Raw genomic sequence first — 15515 nt, forward strand, 5'->3', positions numbered from 1 at the left:
TCTGTTGAAACTATGGTCGTTAGTCACACTGGGATACTCTTCTTCAGCCTTAAGAGGAAACAATAAAGGAAATCCTGCCATACACAACAGGTTATTCAGTGGTTCTCTTCCTTTCAGGGGCTCATATCAGACCTCCTGCAAATCAGATATTTACGTTATGATTTGTATTAGTAACAAGATTACAGTTATGGAGTAGCAACAAAAATAATTGTATGGTTAGGGTCACCACAGCATAAGGAACTCTGTCAATGGATCACAGCGTTAGGAAGGTTGACAACCACTGGGTAATATGAAATTGGCAGGCATCGCGTTGAGTAATTGACAACGCTACATGACTTCATTTACACAAGGAGTAAAAAGTGTACAAACAGAGAGCAGAAAGTGCAACAGGGATCTATAGGGGAGGGAATGGAAGCTGAGAATTTTAGTTATGCACAGTGAAAACATTCTAGAAATTTGGTGCTCAGGTTGGTGCTATTGGTTGATGTGTCTGACCGCACACCTATAACATGCTGACAGGGCAGATTTCATCTCTGTAACTGTTGTCCCACCCATACCAAAATTCATAAGTTTTCACTCTTCTCAAGTGGCACTCAGCAGCAATGTAATGAAGGCTTTAATCCCAATCCCTATCTTCTAGATAAAGAAACTGAAATGTCATGTGTCTTTAATAACAGGACCAAGTCACACAGTATGTTAATGCCAAATCTAGGAACTCACTTTGCAAGTCCTGGGCATGTTATCCAACACCACAGGACTTGAAGCTTGCCACCTGGGTTTATTTAACACCAATGAGGATTTCAGTTTTGCATAACAAACTCACTTTTGTCTCAGCCCAGAAAGTAAATTGCAGTGTTTCATTAGTTAGTCTCTTTGCTCCTCTGGGCTCAATCATCTGAGCAAAGAAGGCTGCTATGATACTGGGATTTTTAGAGTCCAGCCTAAAGTTCATAGGGGTTTAAACATCTCAGTGAAATACCAAAGGATCAGCCTCCTGCATAATTCAAACTGCAGCAACCTTCTTTTGTATTTCTAGTTTTCTGTTGTTGCTTTGTCCATTGGCACAGTCAAAAGCTGTGGCTTGTTGCAGTGCTGTTCAGTTGGCTGTAGGGACAAGCATCAGAGGAGTGATGAGGAGGATTCCATCTAGGAAGGTATGACCTGTGTATCCAATGTAGATCAATGCAGCGAAAAGCCTAGGTGGATATCCCTAGCAGATCATTCTGTCACCTTTCAAAGACTGGTGTCAGCTCTTTTGTAGTACTTTTTGGTGCTTCAAGGCAAAGCTAAGGAGCCCCTTCAATATGAAGTGAACATTCCATTAAAATCTCTACCTCAGCACTCATTGTACTGTGCTGACACTAGGTCTGCATGCTGTAGCTGTTCTGGAAGGTTCTAGACTCATCAAACAGTTGTCTGAGGCACACCGTATAACATAGCATCAGAACTATAACACTTTGAGAAGAAAGAGCATGCTATTAGGTCTGAACAACAGGCACACAGAACCGTGAACACCCCAGGCCAATTAGGATGTAGGATCCCTCTTAGGTTATAGCTTGGTCTATATCATCCAACTAATATTTGCTCCAAAATAGTGGAGCAGAACTCTGGAGAAAATACTGAGCTTAAGATCAAAGATTTGGGTTTCTTCTCTGCCTCTTGCACTGCCTATAAAATTTTTTAAAGTAGTTTTTCTTCTTAATCTCTGTCCCCCCACCAATAATGTAGATTTAATTTTCCCATCAGGACAACATCCTCACAGGAAATGAACACAAATATGCCTTATGCATTCTGAAATAATCATGTCAAGAAAAATGCTTTTCTTCTAAAGGGTCAATTCATTTCTAAGTGGCTGAATTTCAATCAGCTTGTTGAATCAATAGTTACTTGGGATACTTTCAAAACTTCTACCTTCTAGAAAAAACTTGTGGTCATGGGGGAAAAGACTTGAATTTTTATGTTGTTATCTCTAAAGGGAGTATTTGAATTCAGGAACAGCAGAATGTTGAGTCTATTCTAAGCTCCAAAATTCCTTGTTTATTTCTGCAAACAGTGTACATAGTAAAATATTGTCACACATGCCAGAATAAGTCAATTCCTTATAACTGAATTATTGGACGATGGGTGTAGGCCAGCTGAAAGCTGCAGTGACCAGGACTCCAGGTACTTTTACCATGAAAAGAATACAAGGTCAGCACTTCCCACAGCTTCACAGTGACCAGATACAATAAAACTTAAAATCCAACCCAAGAGAAATCCACTGTAAGTCCAAACCCAATGCAGGCATCTGCAGCAAGTTATAATGTCCAATTCTAGGTCACAGAGACAGCTGCTATGAGGGTGAGAAGTACGGTAGAACTCTGTTCTTTATGTCTAGCACAGGGATCGCGTCCGTACCCGGAACTCACAGAATGATAAAATATGACCCCTTAAAGATAAGATTATGAGGTTGGCAGACTTTGGTACCACCTTTTTCCCCCTCCAATGTGAAGACAGGGAGGGAGACATTACAATAAGATTACATAATATCTACCTTCTGAGATGATTTAATTAAGTTCCTCAGGCGAGGCCTCTCAGTACAGTAGAAAAATACACTAAGGATATGTTCTTTTAAAGGCTTACTTCTGTATGATTGGATTTAAGATCATGATAAATTTGATTAGAGCCAGAATCATAGTGGATGGAGTGAGAGACAGACACGGTCAGGAGAAGAGTTACACAGCTAGACAGTAAAATAGTCAAGCGTTAAAATAGAGAAGCATTAAAAGAGAAAGGTTCAGACAGGAGAGATGGTTCACTGGGAAAAGGCACTTGATGTCAAGCCCTGAAGTCCTTATCCAATCCTTCCACGGGGTGAAAGGAGAGAACTGACACCTCCAAACTGCATCTAACTTCCTTCCATAATGCGCCCCGCCACCTACTTCTGTCCCGTTAAATAAATACACATAACCTAAAAGATTTCAAGAGAAAGGAAGTGGGATGGAAAGGAGAGAAAGGGGGAGAGCAAGAATGAATGAGTGAGAGAGGAAGGGAAAGGGGAGGAGGGACAGAGGGAAGGAAGGAGAAGGAGAGGAAAAATGAGTATGTCTTGTTTCTTCTCCAACATTATGCTGACAAAGCTATTGTATGTCTCATTTAAAAATAACATCCGTGGACTCTGCTATTCAGTTTCTCTTGCTACCAGTGTCCTAGGGGAGCCTCTCCACTCCATCTGCCAGTGTTTTGTCTGGGGAATTCTCTTTCCTTCCCCACTCCCTCTGCCTCAAGCAGTAAGGAGAACAGGGTGAGGAACGGAATACAAATGTGTGGCCAGGAAAAACAAAGACAGCAGCAACAGAACAATAAAAAACCTGGGCTTTTTGTTTTCATTACATCACTTTACTTAGTGTCTCTTGAATGCTTTGTGTTGGGGGGTGAGCTGGTTATTGTACAGAATTTGCAGTCTGTACCAAGGGCAAAAGATCACCCAGCCATCCTACCTTCTGTGTAGTAGCCAGGTGAAATTTATAATGGCATATATTCCACTAGAAGGGGGAGGGATTTTGTAAATGGAAAGAGAGAGAGAGAGAGAGAGAGAGAGAGAGAGACAGACAGACAGACAGAGAGACAGAGACAGACAAGAGAGAGAGAGAGAGACAGAGACAGATGAGAGAGACAGAGACAGATGAAAGAGAGATGGAGAGACAGAGACAGGAGAGAGAGAGAGAGAGAGAGAGAGAGAGAGAGAGAGAGAGAGAGAGAGAGAGAGAGAGAGAGAGAGAGAGAGAGAGTTAAAAACACTCAGGGAGACTTTCAACAAGTATTTGTTGAATGAATAATTGACTAAACTAGAGAATCCCTGGCATGCACTTTCCTACTGAGATGTGGGAAATTCTCTTTAGGCTTCCCTTTAGGATTAAGGAAAACGAACTGAGACACAAGTAGGGACTGGTTTACAGTGGACCTTACACTAGGCAGTCTGTCCTCACCATCTAAGCCCATCTTCTCCTGCCAAAGACGAGTTCAACATTTCAGATTCATCACTATACATGTGATGACAGATTTAGAAATCTGTCTACCCATCAAGAACACTTGATGAGACTGATAAAGTCAACCTTCCCCAACTGAGTTTTACAAGGTGAAAACTTTCTCTTCTCTTTGGAGGAAATGATCTTATTTGCAAGAGTGTAAAGCACATGAACCATCTGTATGTGGACAGGCAACTCATCAGCCCTGCGTAGACTTAATGTTCAGTTTTCATCTGTGCAGGATGTCAAAATGAAATGCTCTGTCCCTGCATCCCTGAAGTACATGGTAGGACCATCTGGAGGTAGGCAGGGATTGCTGTACACACTACAGCTCTGAAGGCAGAGTCTAGAGAAATGAGACAGATTTTCCTTAAAATACAGATAAATGATGGGGTAGGTCTACTGTGAAAAGTTCTTAGACTTGAATTAAGAACCCTAGACTCAAGCTATCTGCATGACTTTATGTGCCCCATGTACAGGCATGTGCCTATGCAGGCCAGGAGAACAATGCATCCTCTGGAACTGAACCATCTGACATAGGTCCAGGAAACCCCAGTCCTCAGTAAGGGCAGTCAGAGCCCTTATATCTTACATGTTAAGTCATCTTTCTAGTCCCACAAAGCACTTTATGTATACATGTATGAAACTGGCCAGAACCAAATTTAAATCGTGTTTTCAACTGCACAAATTAGTAAAGCTGAAGCTTCTTGGGAAAATATTCTGTGGGGACAAGGCTAACATACTTCTTGAACTTCCAAAAAGATGAGTTTTCTAATGAATGGGCACCCATTAGAGCATTAAATTGTGGGAACAAAATAGGATGTCATCTTTGACAAGTTGTAATATTACTTTTTGGACATCTCTAGATCTTCTCATAGTTCCCATTGGTATGGACTAAGTCTGAGGAGTTATTGGAGTTGTCAATCTTCCACTCTGGGAAAGAAAATGTACAAGCTACCTGTACATAGAATGTTGCAGAATTTTGGTCATGGTTGATAGATTTGATATAGGATACAATGAAGAAGCAAATAATTCCAATGTGTGCTTCTCAGCAACTAACCCTACTAAAGGTTGGGTGGTTTTCTAAGCATTTGCTTAGAAAGATAGTTGAGCTTTTTAGACATCATTGTCTGTGTCTATTTCCAATAGAGGGAAGAATGATTGGCATTTTGATGCTTTCTTGAAGTGCAATAATTACTACGTTTTCCTATTTCTTTTAAAACAAGAAAAAATAGCATTTTTTAGTTCAGTTGTTTATTTAAGAATGCATCTAAGTACAACAAACTTGGTGTCACATAATAATTCATCCAAACAAAAACAACAGCAAACAAGACACCAAATTGTGCAATCTTTGGATCCAAATAATAATGTCTTGGAACAGGAGAAGTAGTAGTGTCTTAGGTCCTAATAGCTTACACTATGGAAGGTTGGGGGCATGCTTGGAGAGGATATGTTGGGCTCTTTCTTTTGGAGCAGAAATATCTCAACCTGACATTGCCTTAAAACAAAAGAAAACAAAAACTTTATGCCAAGGCCACATCGCTGACCTCATTTAATTTTATTCAGACTAAGAGTTTGTTCATAACTTCTTCAGTGGGATCAGCTTTCCTAGAATACAATAAACAGGGTGTTGAAGGCTCCTAAAGTGCCCTCCATCTACTAAGCAGCTTCAGATGCCAGCTTCAGTTAATTTAGGAGTTCACTTAGTTTCTGGTTTCTTCAAGGGCTGATCACAAGGCAACATGAAGGAACTCCTGCATGTCTAATCTCATCCAGGCACAGCAAGGAAGAAACTGAGGGCATTGCCTCTTCCTCCCTGGATTTAGCACTCACAGTAATCCCATACTGGGCTTTAGGTCTCTACAACCACAGCCCCCTCTCATTCAGCAACCAGTGAGTGTGACTCTAAAGTGTGAATTTCACCATGTTTGGCATTTAATTGATGCCTACATTACTTAAATCCTTCCTTGTTTACCTAAGTTCTAGGCACATCTCTTCTTTTCTAGGATGCATTCCTCAGACTACCCACTCTTATTTCTTCAGCCTGAAAGGCTGGTCTTCAGTCTGGGTCTCCACCATAAAGACTAAATTGAGTGTCTTCAATCCATGGGCACCTTGTCTACCACTCCAGTATATTTCTGTATTTTCAGATCTAACCAGTTCTTATTTCCCTGCATCATAATTCCTTTCTTACAGACCAGAAGGAAGACACAGTCTATCCAAGTTTTCAATATTTAAAAATAATTGTTCCTTAATATATAGTTTTTAAATAAATAAACACATAGAACTGTTCACTCCATAATTCATCATCATCATTATTATTATCTCACTCCTTTGATTTACAAGAACACTTATTAAAAGGAATCTATACATATCCAACCTAAATTTTCTTTCTGTAATTTATTATTCATTTGTCTCAGGTCTTATTTCTGTAGTCACTATTCTATCACAGTCAGGTCACCAGTGACCTCAGTGTTTCTGAAACTAATCATGACATCAACATCTTCATTGATTGCCTCAAGGCACATGAAGTATGACTCCTCTTTCCACTTGAATCTTTCTTCTCTCCTTTCTTCTCCTCCCCCATTGTCTCTTCTCTGTCCCTTAGTTCTGCTATACCTCTCCCATCTTCCATGTCACCATGCCATCCTAGTCCCTTCTGTCACATGACATTTCTTTCATACTTGCATGTGCAGTCTCCTAGATTCACTTTATACTAACCACGTCCAGGCTTCACAGCTAGGTCTGGGAACACTTTTTTCTTATACATTTCCTCATCTATATTAAAATTTAAATAAAAATATAAAAACATTTCTGCCAGTGAATTGCATTCACATACATGGATTTAGATAGGCCCTCTTCTCTGAGTTCCTGTGGCCTATGGAGTAATTTCTACAAAACATCTATTTAAATGCATACCACAGGAACAACAAGAACATTAATTCCACCACATATTCCTTTCTCTGTGTTAGTGATTGAGGCATCAACAATCATGCCACAGAGGACAAACCCCAACCTTCTTAGTCATCAGTCTTATTTGTCTCTTCATCCAATCTTGCCACATCTCAATGCAGGCCCTAAATACATCCTTTGTCTCCTTTTCCTGGGGGTATTTTGAACAGATGTATTCTGTCCCTTGCCACCAAGCCTCCATCATTCTTGAATTGCCCACTTTTTGATGTTTCCTTACAATTCTTCCCTTTGAACATAGTGACAGTGCTTACCTTGAAACAACACATTCCCACACAACATTTCTCAGTGGTTTTCCATTTTATCACATACAACAAAACCCGGCTTTACGTGACTTTCTCTACTACTATCGCTCCCACTAGTAGGTTCATCTACCCACCCACACACCCACCTACCCATTCATCATCTACCCATCTGTCCATCTTGTATCCATCTATTCATTCACCGACTATCATTCACCGACTATCCTCTATCTATACATTCACCATCCATGCATCCATGCATCCATCCATCCATCCATCCATCCATCCATGTACATAGGTTGACATCTGCCCATTCAAGAAGTCTCTATTTCAAATTATTGCTGCATGAGAAACTTAAGCTATATAATCATGTTTATTTTCTTTGCTCTTCTTGTGACCTCTTTAGTAATGAGTCAATTCAAAGAACAGCACTGTTTACCTATAGTATGAGCTCCTTCCTGACTGGTTGATTTCCTTCACAACATTCATTATACACTAGGAAATCCAAAGTTTGAAGGTTGGGGTGTAAGTCATTGGTACCATGTTCACCTACCATGTGTGAGGCCTTGATTTGGTCACCATGACTATGCAAAAATATTTTAAAGAGTATTTTTATATTTTACTATTCCCTGCATCTTTCTAAGTTTCACAGAAATGCGTGTTTTATTTTTAGGATCTACAAAGCTGCATAATCATTCTATGTGGTTACTATTTAATAATAAATAGATGTTATTACCCATATATCTTGATTCTGAGATAGCATTAGACTGGCCCCAGCTTACTCAAATCATATCCCTAATACTTAGGATAGTGCCAGACTTACAGGAAAAACTCAATACATGATTAATAAGGACCATGTGGAGTTTTGTAATTGCATAATCAATTAACTTAAAATTGTCTCAGTGATCCAGGTACAATCTTGAGAAACCTGCAATCTCAGCACTTAGAAGGCTAAAAGAGAAGGATCATGAGTTTTAGTTCTCCCTGAGTCTCCTACTTTGGTTCCTATTGATGTGATAACATACTCTAACCAAAAGCACAAAGGGGAAGAGGTTCTTTGGCTTATACTTCCAGACTGCAGTCTATCACTGAACGATGTCAGTGGAGGAACTGAAGGCAGGAGCTTAGAGGTAGGGCTGGAAGCAGAAGCCAAGGAGGAACACTGATTTCTGTCTTGTTTCTTGGCTCATGCTTACCTAGTTTTCATGATACAGGCCAGGACCACTTGCTCAAGAATGATACTGTCTGCAGTGGGCTAAGCCCTCCTACATCAATTGCTAATTAAGAAAATATGCCCACAGACACGCCAGTATGATGGAAGCAATTCCTCAACTGAGATTCTCTCCTCCCAGAGAAGTCTAGGTTTTGTTAAGTTGACAAAAACTCTAACACTTGATTATATAATGAGACATTGTCTAAATAAAAAACATCGTCATCAGCAACAAAAAACTGAATGCCAAACCTGATTTCAATTTATTTCAACAGATTATTCTACATAAAGACTTAAATGAAAGTTTTGAGTATAGGTCTAACACAAGATCTTGAATACATTAATTTTAACAGTGCAACTCTGTAACTAACCCATAACAAGGACCCTTGTGTTTCACCATATGTCCTGAATACTGTTTTATTTTCTGCCTTTTGCAATTTTGAAAAGAAATAGAATATTTGGTTAGAGAAGAGAATACATGTTGTACTATAATTTAATAAAGAGAATTGGCAGAATTTGAATTGTAGATGTGTCAGTGTTACCTTGAATTTAGTATATTTACTTAAATGGCCTGAGAAGATTGTAGCAAAGATAGTGTTCTGAATACAATGACAACACATCCAATAGGCCCAGATATTCAAATCCTCAAATAATTTTCTATCTAGATTCCTTTGGGGTTTCAATTATATATCATAACATGAAAGGGTGGGGACAATTCACCCATATGAATTAGTAGAGGCCATCAATGTGAACACAAGAACAAATGATGTCTAAGACCCCAAGCCGTCTAGAATCAGCAACAAGAAATAACAAAATGAAATTGGCTTAGGGAAAACGCTAAGCATTGATATGCAGAAAGTATGCAAAATATGGACCAAAACAGGTAACAAAAGACTTCATATTCTGAATAGATTCTGAATTGTTTGGATGTGATCTTATCATCACATAAAAAGAAAGGCAAGGGGACAAGTAGGAAGAAAGAGGGAAGAGGAGGAAGGGAGGGAGGGAGGAAGGATGGATGGATGGGCAGAAGGAAGGAAGGAAGGAAGGAAGGAAGGAAGAAAGGAAGGAAGGAAGGAAGAAAGGAAGGAAGAAGAGAGGCACTAATATATTTTGACAGTGAACAGGTTCTTCTCTTTCTGGGCTTCAAGCTTTACTTTTGCCTGGTAAACACATTAGGTCAAATAGCTTTATAATCTTCAAATATTTTACTCTGAAATTTATGTAGACCTTGATTCTTTTAACTCTTTAATTCTCTAGCCAGTATTTTTCGGTCTGAAATGGGAAACTGAAAAGTAAAATCCTCAAAAGCTGCAAACAGTGAACTTTTCTTTTTCTTTTTCTTTTTTTTTTTTTTTTTTTGCTTTTCGAGACAGGGTTTCTCTGTATTGTTTTGGAGGCTGTCCTAGAACTCTCTGTAGACCAGGCTGACCTCAAACTCACAGGGATCCTCCTGCCTCAGCCTCCCGAGTGCTGGGATTAAAGGTGTGCACCACCAATGCCCAGCAACAGTGAACTTTTCTTGAAAGACATGGAAAATGAATGACATTAATGAAAGACATATTAAATCTGGTACCAAAAATAAAAACTCAAACTTCAAGGCTGTCCTAAAGTATTCCTTGGTACCTAATAACATATGCCATTCTTCTACAACCTTCTCTTGTTGCTTTGCTATTTACTCTTAAAAGCAATTTTACCTTTCTTATCCATTTTAGGAAGTAGCTGTACCAATCTGATACAAAAATACATAAGAGATACAGAAAGGCGTCAATATTTTTTAAGCAATGTTTTCACCTTTTCTTATTGTGGATACAAACCTGAACTCATCACGCAAATCACCAAATTGCTTTCCAATGTCATTGCTATGCCTTACCCTTACCTGTTTAATGAAGAGTTATCTAAACAAATCCCCCAAATACAATTCTAACCTCCTCTCTGGCTTCTGTCTACCGCTAGTCTCCTAACATTAATTTCCCTCTTCAAATATTTATTTGATCAACCAGTTTTCTCTAAAAGAGAGCAGCTGTTCCTCAAAAGCACAACAGGCAGTTCTGTAACCATTATGCTCAGATTCTAGACACAGAAGACCATCTACAAATACATGCACACTGAATGGACACAGGTCTTGGTGCTGCAACTATCTTCAGTAATGATACGACCCATGTACACCCTGCTCACAAATGCAGCAACTGAGATTCAGAATACCTAAGTATGCTGCCAAATACTGCACAGTTAATTGATGGAGGTCAAGGGTCCTAATGAAGGACCATTATTACATAAATACTGAGAAAGTACAATGTTTGATAAAACCTGATCTGTGAGAACTTCATGTATGTGAGCATAGTGAAGGATCATGAAGGCAAGTGAAAATGTATGTGTATCCTCCTCTGTCTAATAAAACAAGGAACTCCTCATTCTGTTAACAGCATCCTGGAGATTCCAGCCAAGGCTTTTGGGTAAACTTAGGCTATGTGTATCAGTAGGCCAAGGACTGTAGGATGAGTCAGGGCACCACAAGAAACCAAGCCAGTCACCATACTCTGGCAAAGCTGGTCATGACTAAGGTGATGGGAGTGTACTGGGTTCTTGGTAGGGTTCCCATGTAGTAACCAGATTATTAACATGAGTCCCTCCCATTCTGAGACCTGATTGGCCTGACTTGCCTCATAGACCATCCTCCTGACATATGGTTCAGAAAAGTCCAAAAGAATGAGACATTCAAATCACAGTGCCCTCCATTTCCTATTCGGTAAAATACATTAAAGTGCTTTAAAAACCAAAAGCCAGGAAGCAGCCAAGGTCACCCCTGGGTAAGTTTGCTCTTTCTTTTACGTGATAAGGAGGATAATATTTAGACTTTAGAATAGGATTTTATGTCGATTAGAATCTATATGTTTTTTTAAACTTTGTATTGTTTTACTGTATTTTGTTCTTAAAGGTGTGTGTGTGTGTGCGCGCGCATGTGTTTCCACTCTTTCAATTAAGAAAAGCAGAAAAAGACAAGAGTCAGTGAGAAGAAAGGGGAACATGGGTTCTAAATCTAATGAGTTAACTGGAACATTTGAACAAAGAAATCAAAACCACGACCCTTTTTGATCAGAAACAATGAGGGTCATCGTGCCTTTTCATGTTCAAAACAGCTTTCAAGAAGCTGTGGTTGTTCTGAGGTCAGTCTCCAACAACTGCAAGAGGGTTTTGCCCAAACAAAAACAAGAAATTGCAGAAGGCATTTCTAGCTATCAATTCCAAAACACTGGCCAAAGATGTCTGCCCCCTTTGGTTCTAGCTGGATTGATTCCGGGCCACAAGGAGCTGTACTATCAGGGAGTGGGATCCAAAATGAGCATCAGGAACTTAGGCAGTCCTCATTCGAGTATAAAGATACCTAATCGGAAAAGGAGGGGGCTCAGAGGGTCCTGGGAGAAAGCTCTCTTTCAAGCTTCAGTGGGTCTGAAAATGTAATCAGCTGCTTCAGATCCTGAATTGTTTGCATCTGCTCTTTTCTGACAGATTTAATGACAATTGCCAGGTGTGATCTTGTCCCTAGCTATTTCTGCAGTATTGTCACCACTGATGATTTTCTATTCTCTGATCCAGGCAGACTGACACTGACTCTGCTCCTTGAAGGAACCATGTCCACCCTCCCTCACAACTCACTTGAACAGGGACTGTGTCTAATGTCCCAGGTGCTTTTCCTATGACTAGCCTCATTTATCTTTAATTCATAGATTAAGCAGGCGTATCTTCTGGAAACCCTATCTGTTATTCCTTCCCCAGAAAGGCTAATTGCCACCCCTTGCTATATTCCTATAGCATCATCTACTTGGCCAATTAAAGTCACATTTAGTATATTTGCTACATAAAAAGGGAGAGGATTGCTAAGTGGCAGGCTCTTGACTAAATGTTTTAAGTACTCACAATTACCGAATCCTAGTAGATCTTTTTGTAGTTAGGGAGGTCATTATCCCAAGGGTAGAAGGAAACTGAGGTTTGAAGAAACCAAGTCAGTAAGAGTTGCAGGATCAAGACTCAAATCCACACTAGTTTGATTTTTAAAATCAAAGCCTTTCTGTACGCTCATTCTGCACATTTAACATCTTCTTGAGATGGATGTATATGGGGGTGGGGGGGTCTTATGTGATAGGGATGTCCTATGATTTTTGTGTCACTTGAGGGCTCAGAAATCTGAGGGAGCTATGGGCACCTCTGTGGAATGGCCAGGAACCTTCAGTTCCAAGGGCTTTTCCTTATCAGGAAACTGGTGAGATAATGACTAAATTTCCAGGTTTTGGGAAAATGAAATGATAAGAAGACAAATTGAAAGCGCCCATCCCAACAATCTAACATCTGAAAGAAAATCCGCCATAAGAGATCAGCAACCTCGGTTTCCTTGAAGGAAACCCTCAACATGTACTACTTCGTGTCACACTTAAACTGAATAGGCTCAACGACGTACGTTTGGCTAAACGTTTCAATTTTTTAAAAGAGGAATCGGAGTTTTTGTTGGCAAATGATTGAACATGCGGGGCCGAGCCTACAGGCCCACAGTCCATTAGGAAATTTACGAGGCGAGATTGGGGCCTTCATCTCAAGCACTCCCTTCAGACACGGTACTTACAAAGCCATCAATTTCCCTAACAAAGAGCATTGGCTTAAATGCTCCTTAAAGCAGGGCTATTTACAGAGTTACCCACTTCCTTTTGAATTCTCTGCCTAGGGGGTGGCATGCCTGCCTTCTTTCCAGCTACTAGTTAATTAGGTTTTCTACCCCCAAAGGAAGTTAGCCTAGGATTGTGCTTGATATTCAAAAGCCTCTCCATTTGGGGGTATCTGAGAGTCCTACAGGTAATCTAAGTAGCCACTCAGTTCACTCAAAGTCCTCCAAAGTTTGGACTACTCTCTGCACGGAGGTGGGGCCAGAGAGGCATGTTGGCACCTGACTCCTTTTTACATGAAAATAAAATAAAGGTCAAAGAGACTTTAATGTAAATATTATAAAAACCCTTGGTGACTTCCTGGAAATGAGCTTAGTAACAAGCCAGCCTGTGGCTGGGAAGACAAGCATAACCCCCACTACTTTTTCACAGAACTAGAAACTGGACACACACATCACAGCCCAGGGTCAGCACCACTCAGTGGCAGCCGAGTGTCCCACTTGAGATGAGAAGAGAGCCTCCATTCAAGCCAATCTGTTGGACTCTGAAGACTGGGAGAGTTCTACCACACCTCGATGCCTAAGAAATAAAGCTGTCTCATAAGAAATATACCCTTCTGTCATTCATTTATCTTCTCTTTACTGAGCCCACAAATTATATGTCAGGTCCCGAACTAAGTCCTAAGAAACTGGATGAACTAAAGCAGCTATGCGCTCCTCAGGACTGGGTTTCTAGTGAGTGGAGGGGTGGGGGTGCTTATGTAAATTATGTTTTCCTCTGGGATGTCTGGTGCTACATGAAGATAGGGGAGGGACCATCAACTCAGTTTTAGGCTATCTTGAGAAGAATTCTCCTTAGGAGGTAGCACCTGGCAGGGGAGAGGAGATCTTTGACAATGAGATGCTAGAAACAACCCAAACCACAAAACAAAACATAGAAGATACAAAGATGAATATGATACTGTAACATAATTTGCAAATGACTGTGTCAGACCTTGAAGGTCTTGGCTTGAAGGCTATGATAACAAGGAATTTAGATTTTCTGATGAACCAGTCTGCCTCCATCTTGGGCCTGAAAGCCATCATAAAATAAAGAAAAATTATGTTCATCCTTTTTTATGATTGAATCTCTGTTTCTCAAAGAGTGGGCTATTGTAACCTTAGCTACAAAATGGTTCTATATCACCTGTTCTAAGTGTCGGCATCCATGCCTTCGTTTCAGTAGCCTATCATGACTATCTTGCAACCCTACCTTTGTTTCAAAGTGTTATTATAACTACCTTGTAGTGACTACCTTGTTATGATCACTGTGTTGTGTTCTGTCTGTAACCTGTCTATTTACCTACTAAATCCCTTCATTTGGAAATCCTTTACCCCTGAGCTATAAAAACCCTTATCTTGCCCATATCCAATACTGTCCTCACAAACACTGCCTTAAGGGGGAAAGCAGTGCACAAGCATAAAAAAGGCTTGCTTTAATTAATTGCTTGTTTTAATTAATTTGTCCATAATGATTTGGGTCCCTATTCTTTCTCCTTGAATCTTTGGGATTACCATTTTCCTCAAAGGCAATACAAAGCCACTGTGGGCACATTCCAGTGGAGAGGGAGTAATAAGGTATTTATTCTAAGAAAATTCTTTCTCTTCCTATCGCAGGACAGATTGGGGCCGGACAAATAGTAGAGCTAGGAACCGGTGAGCGCCCTCTTGCCACACTTTAGACAGGCACTGCAAGGAGCCTTGGGTAAACAATGATAGTTCAGGATATGGGGAGAGATTGATGCGGGAGGAAATATGTACTTTCAAAATAAAGTTGGAGTGGTGATTATTGGAATATAGGTAAAGAGAAAGCTGTGAGAATGTGGGTGTTGCATAAATTCTTGTTTAACTGTTCAATTCGTCGGTGGGCAACCGAGGTTTGGTGAGAAAACTGGCAAGCAGAGCATGTGTTGAGGGTCTAAGTGACTCTCAGATCTGGGTAGAGAAACGTGAGTCTGCAGAGCAAGCGAAAGGCCCGGGCTGGGCAGCAGCTGAGTGGCAGGGAGCTTGCCTCCAACACAACCCAACATACAGGGCAGAGAGAGGAGAATGGGAGCTACAGCTGGCTTACAGCACACTAGCCGAATCTTCGGTTCTGAAAAGACGACTCTGGTAGGGAGATGAAAGGGAGACTCATCCCACCGTGGATTTTAGGAAGACATCTGTGCCAAAATGAACAGAGAAGTAAGGAAAACGGGAAGAGGACAGTACTTAAGAAGCACCAAAAGATTCTTTTTGATTCAGAAAAAGCTAGCCAACTGAAGGTAGAAAAATGCTTAGCGCATTTTGTTTAATCATGATGATAGAACCTCCTTCATGACCTCCCTGTATGATGGATGATTCTCAGACTCGCTTGCTGTCTTCCAGGGAGAAGGTATTCTCTACCTGTGAGT

The 15515-nt window shown here is 40.4% G+C and overlaps 1 protein-coding gene across 1 annotated transcript in view; it reads right to left on the reverse strand.

Moving 5' to 3' along the window:
• Pappa (pappalysin 1) overlaps positions 1-15515 on the reverse strand; it is a 235547-nt gene that overhangs the window by 93961 nt on the left and 126071 nt on the right. The window lies entirely within an intron of this gene.

This window comes from Mesocricetus auratus, unplaced genomic scaffold (genome assembly GCF_017639785.1).
Source record: "Mesocricetus auratus isolate SY011 unplaced genomic scaffold, BCM_Maur_2.0 Super-Scaffold_100014, whole genome shotgun sequence".
Classification (NCBI taxonomy): domain Eukaryota; kingdom Metazoa; phylum Chordata; class Mammalia; order Rodentia; family Cricetidae; genus Mesocricetus; species Mesocricetus auratus.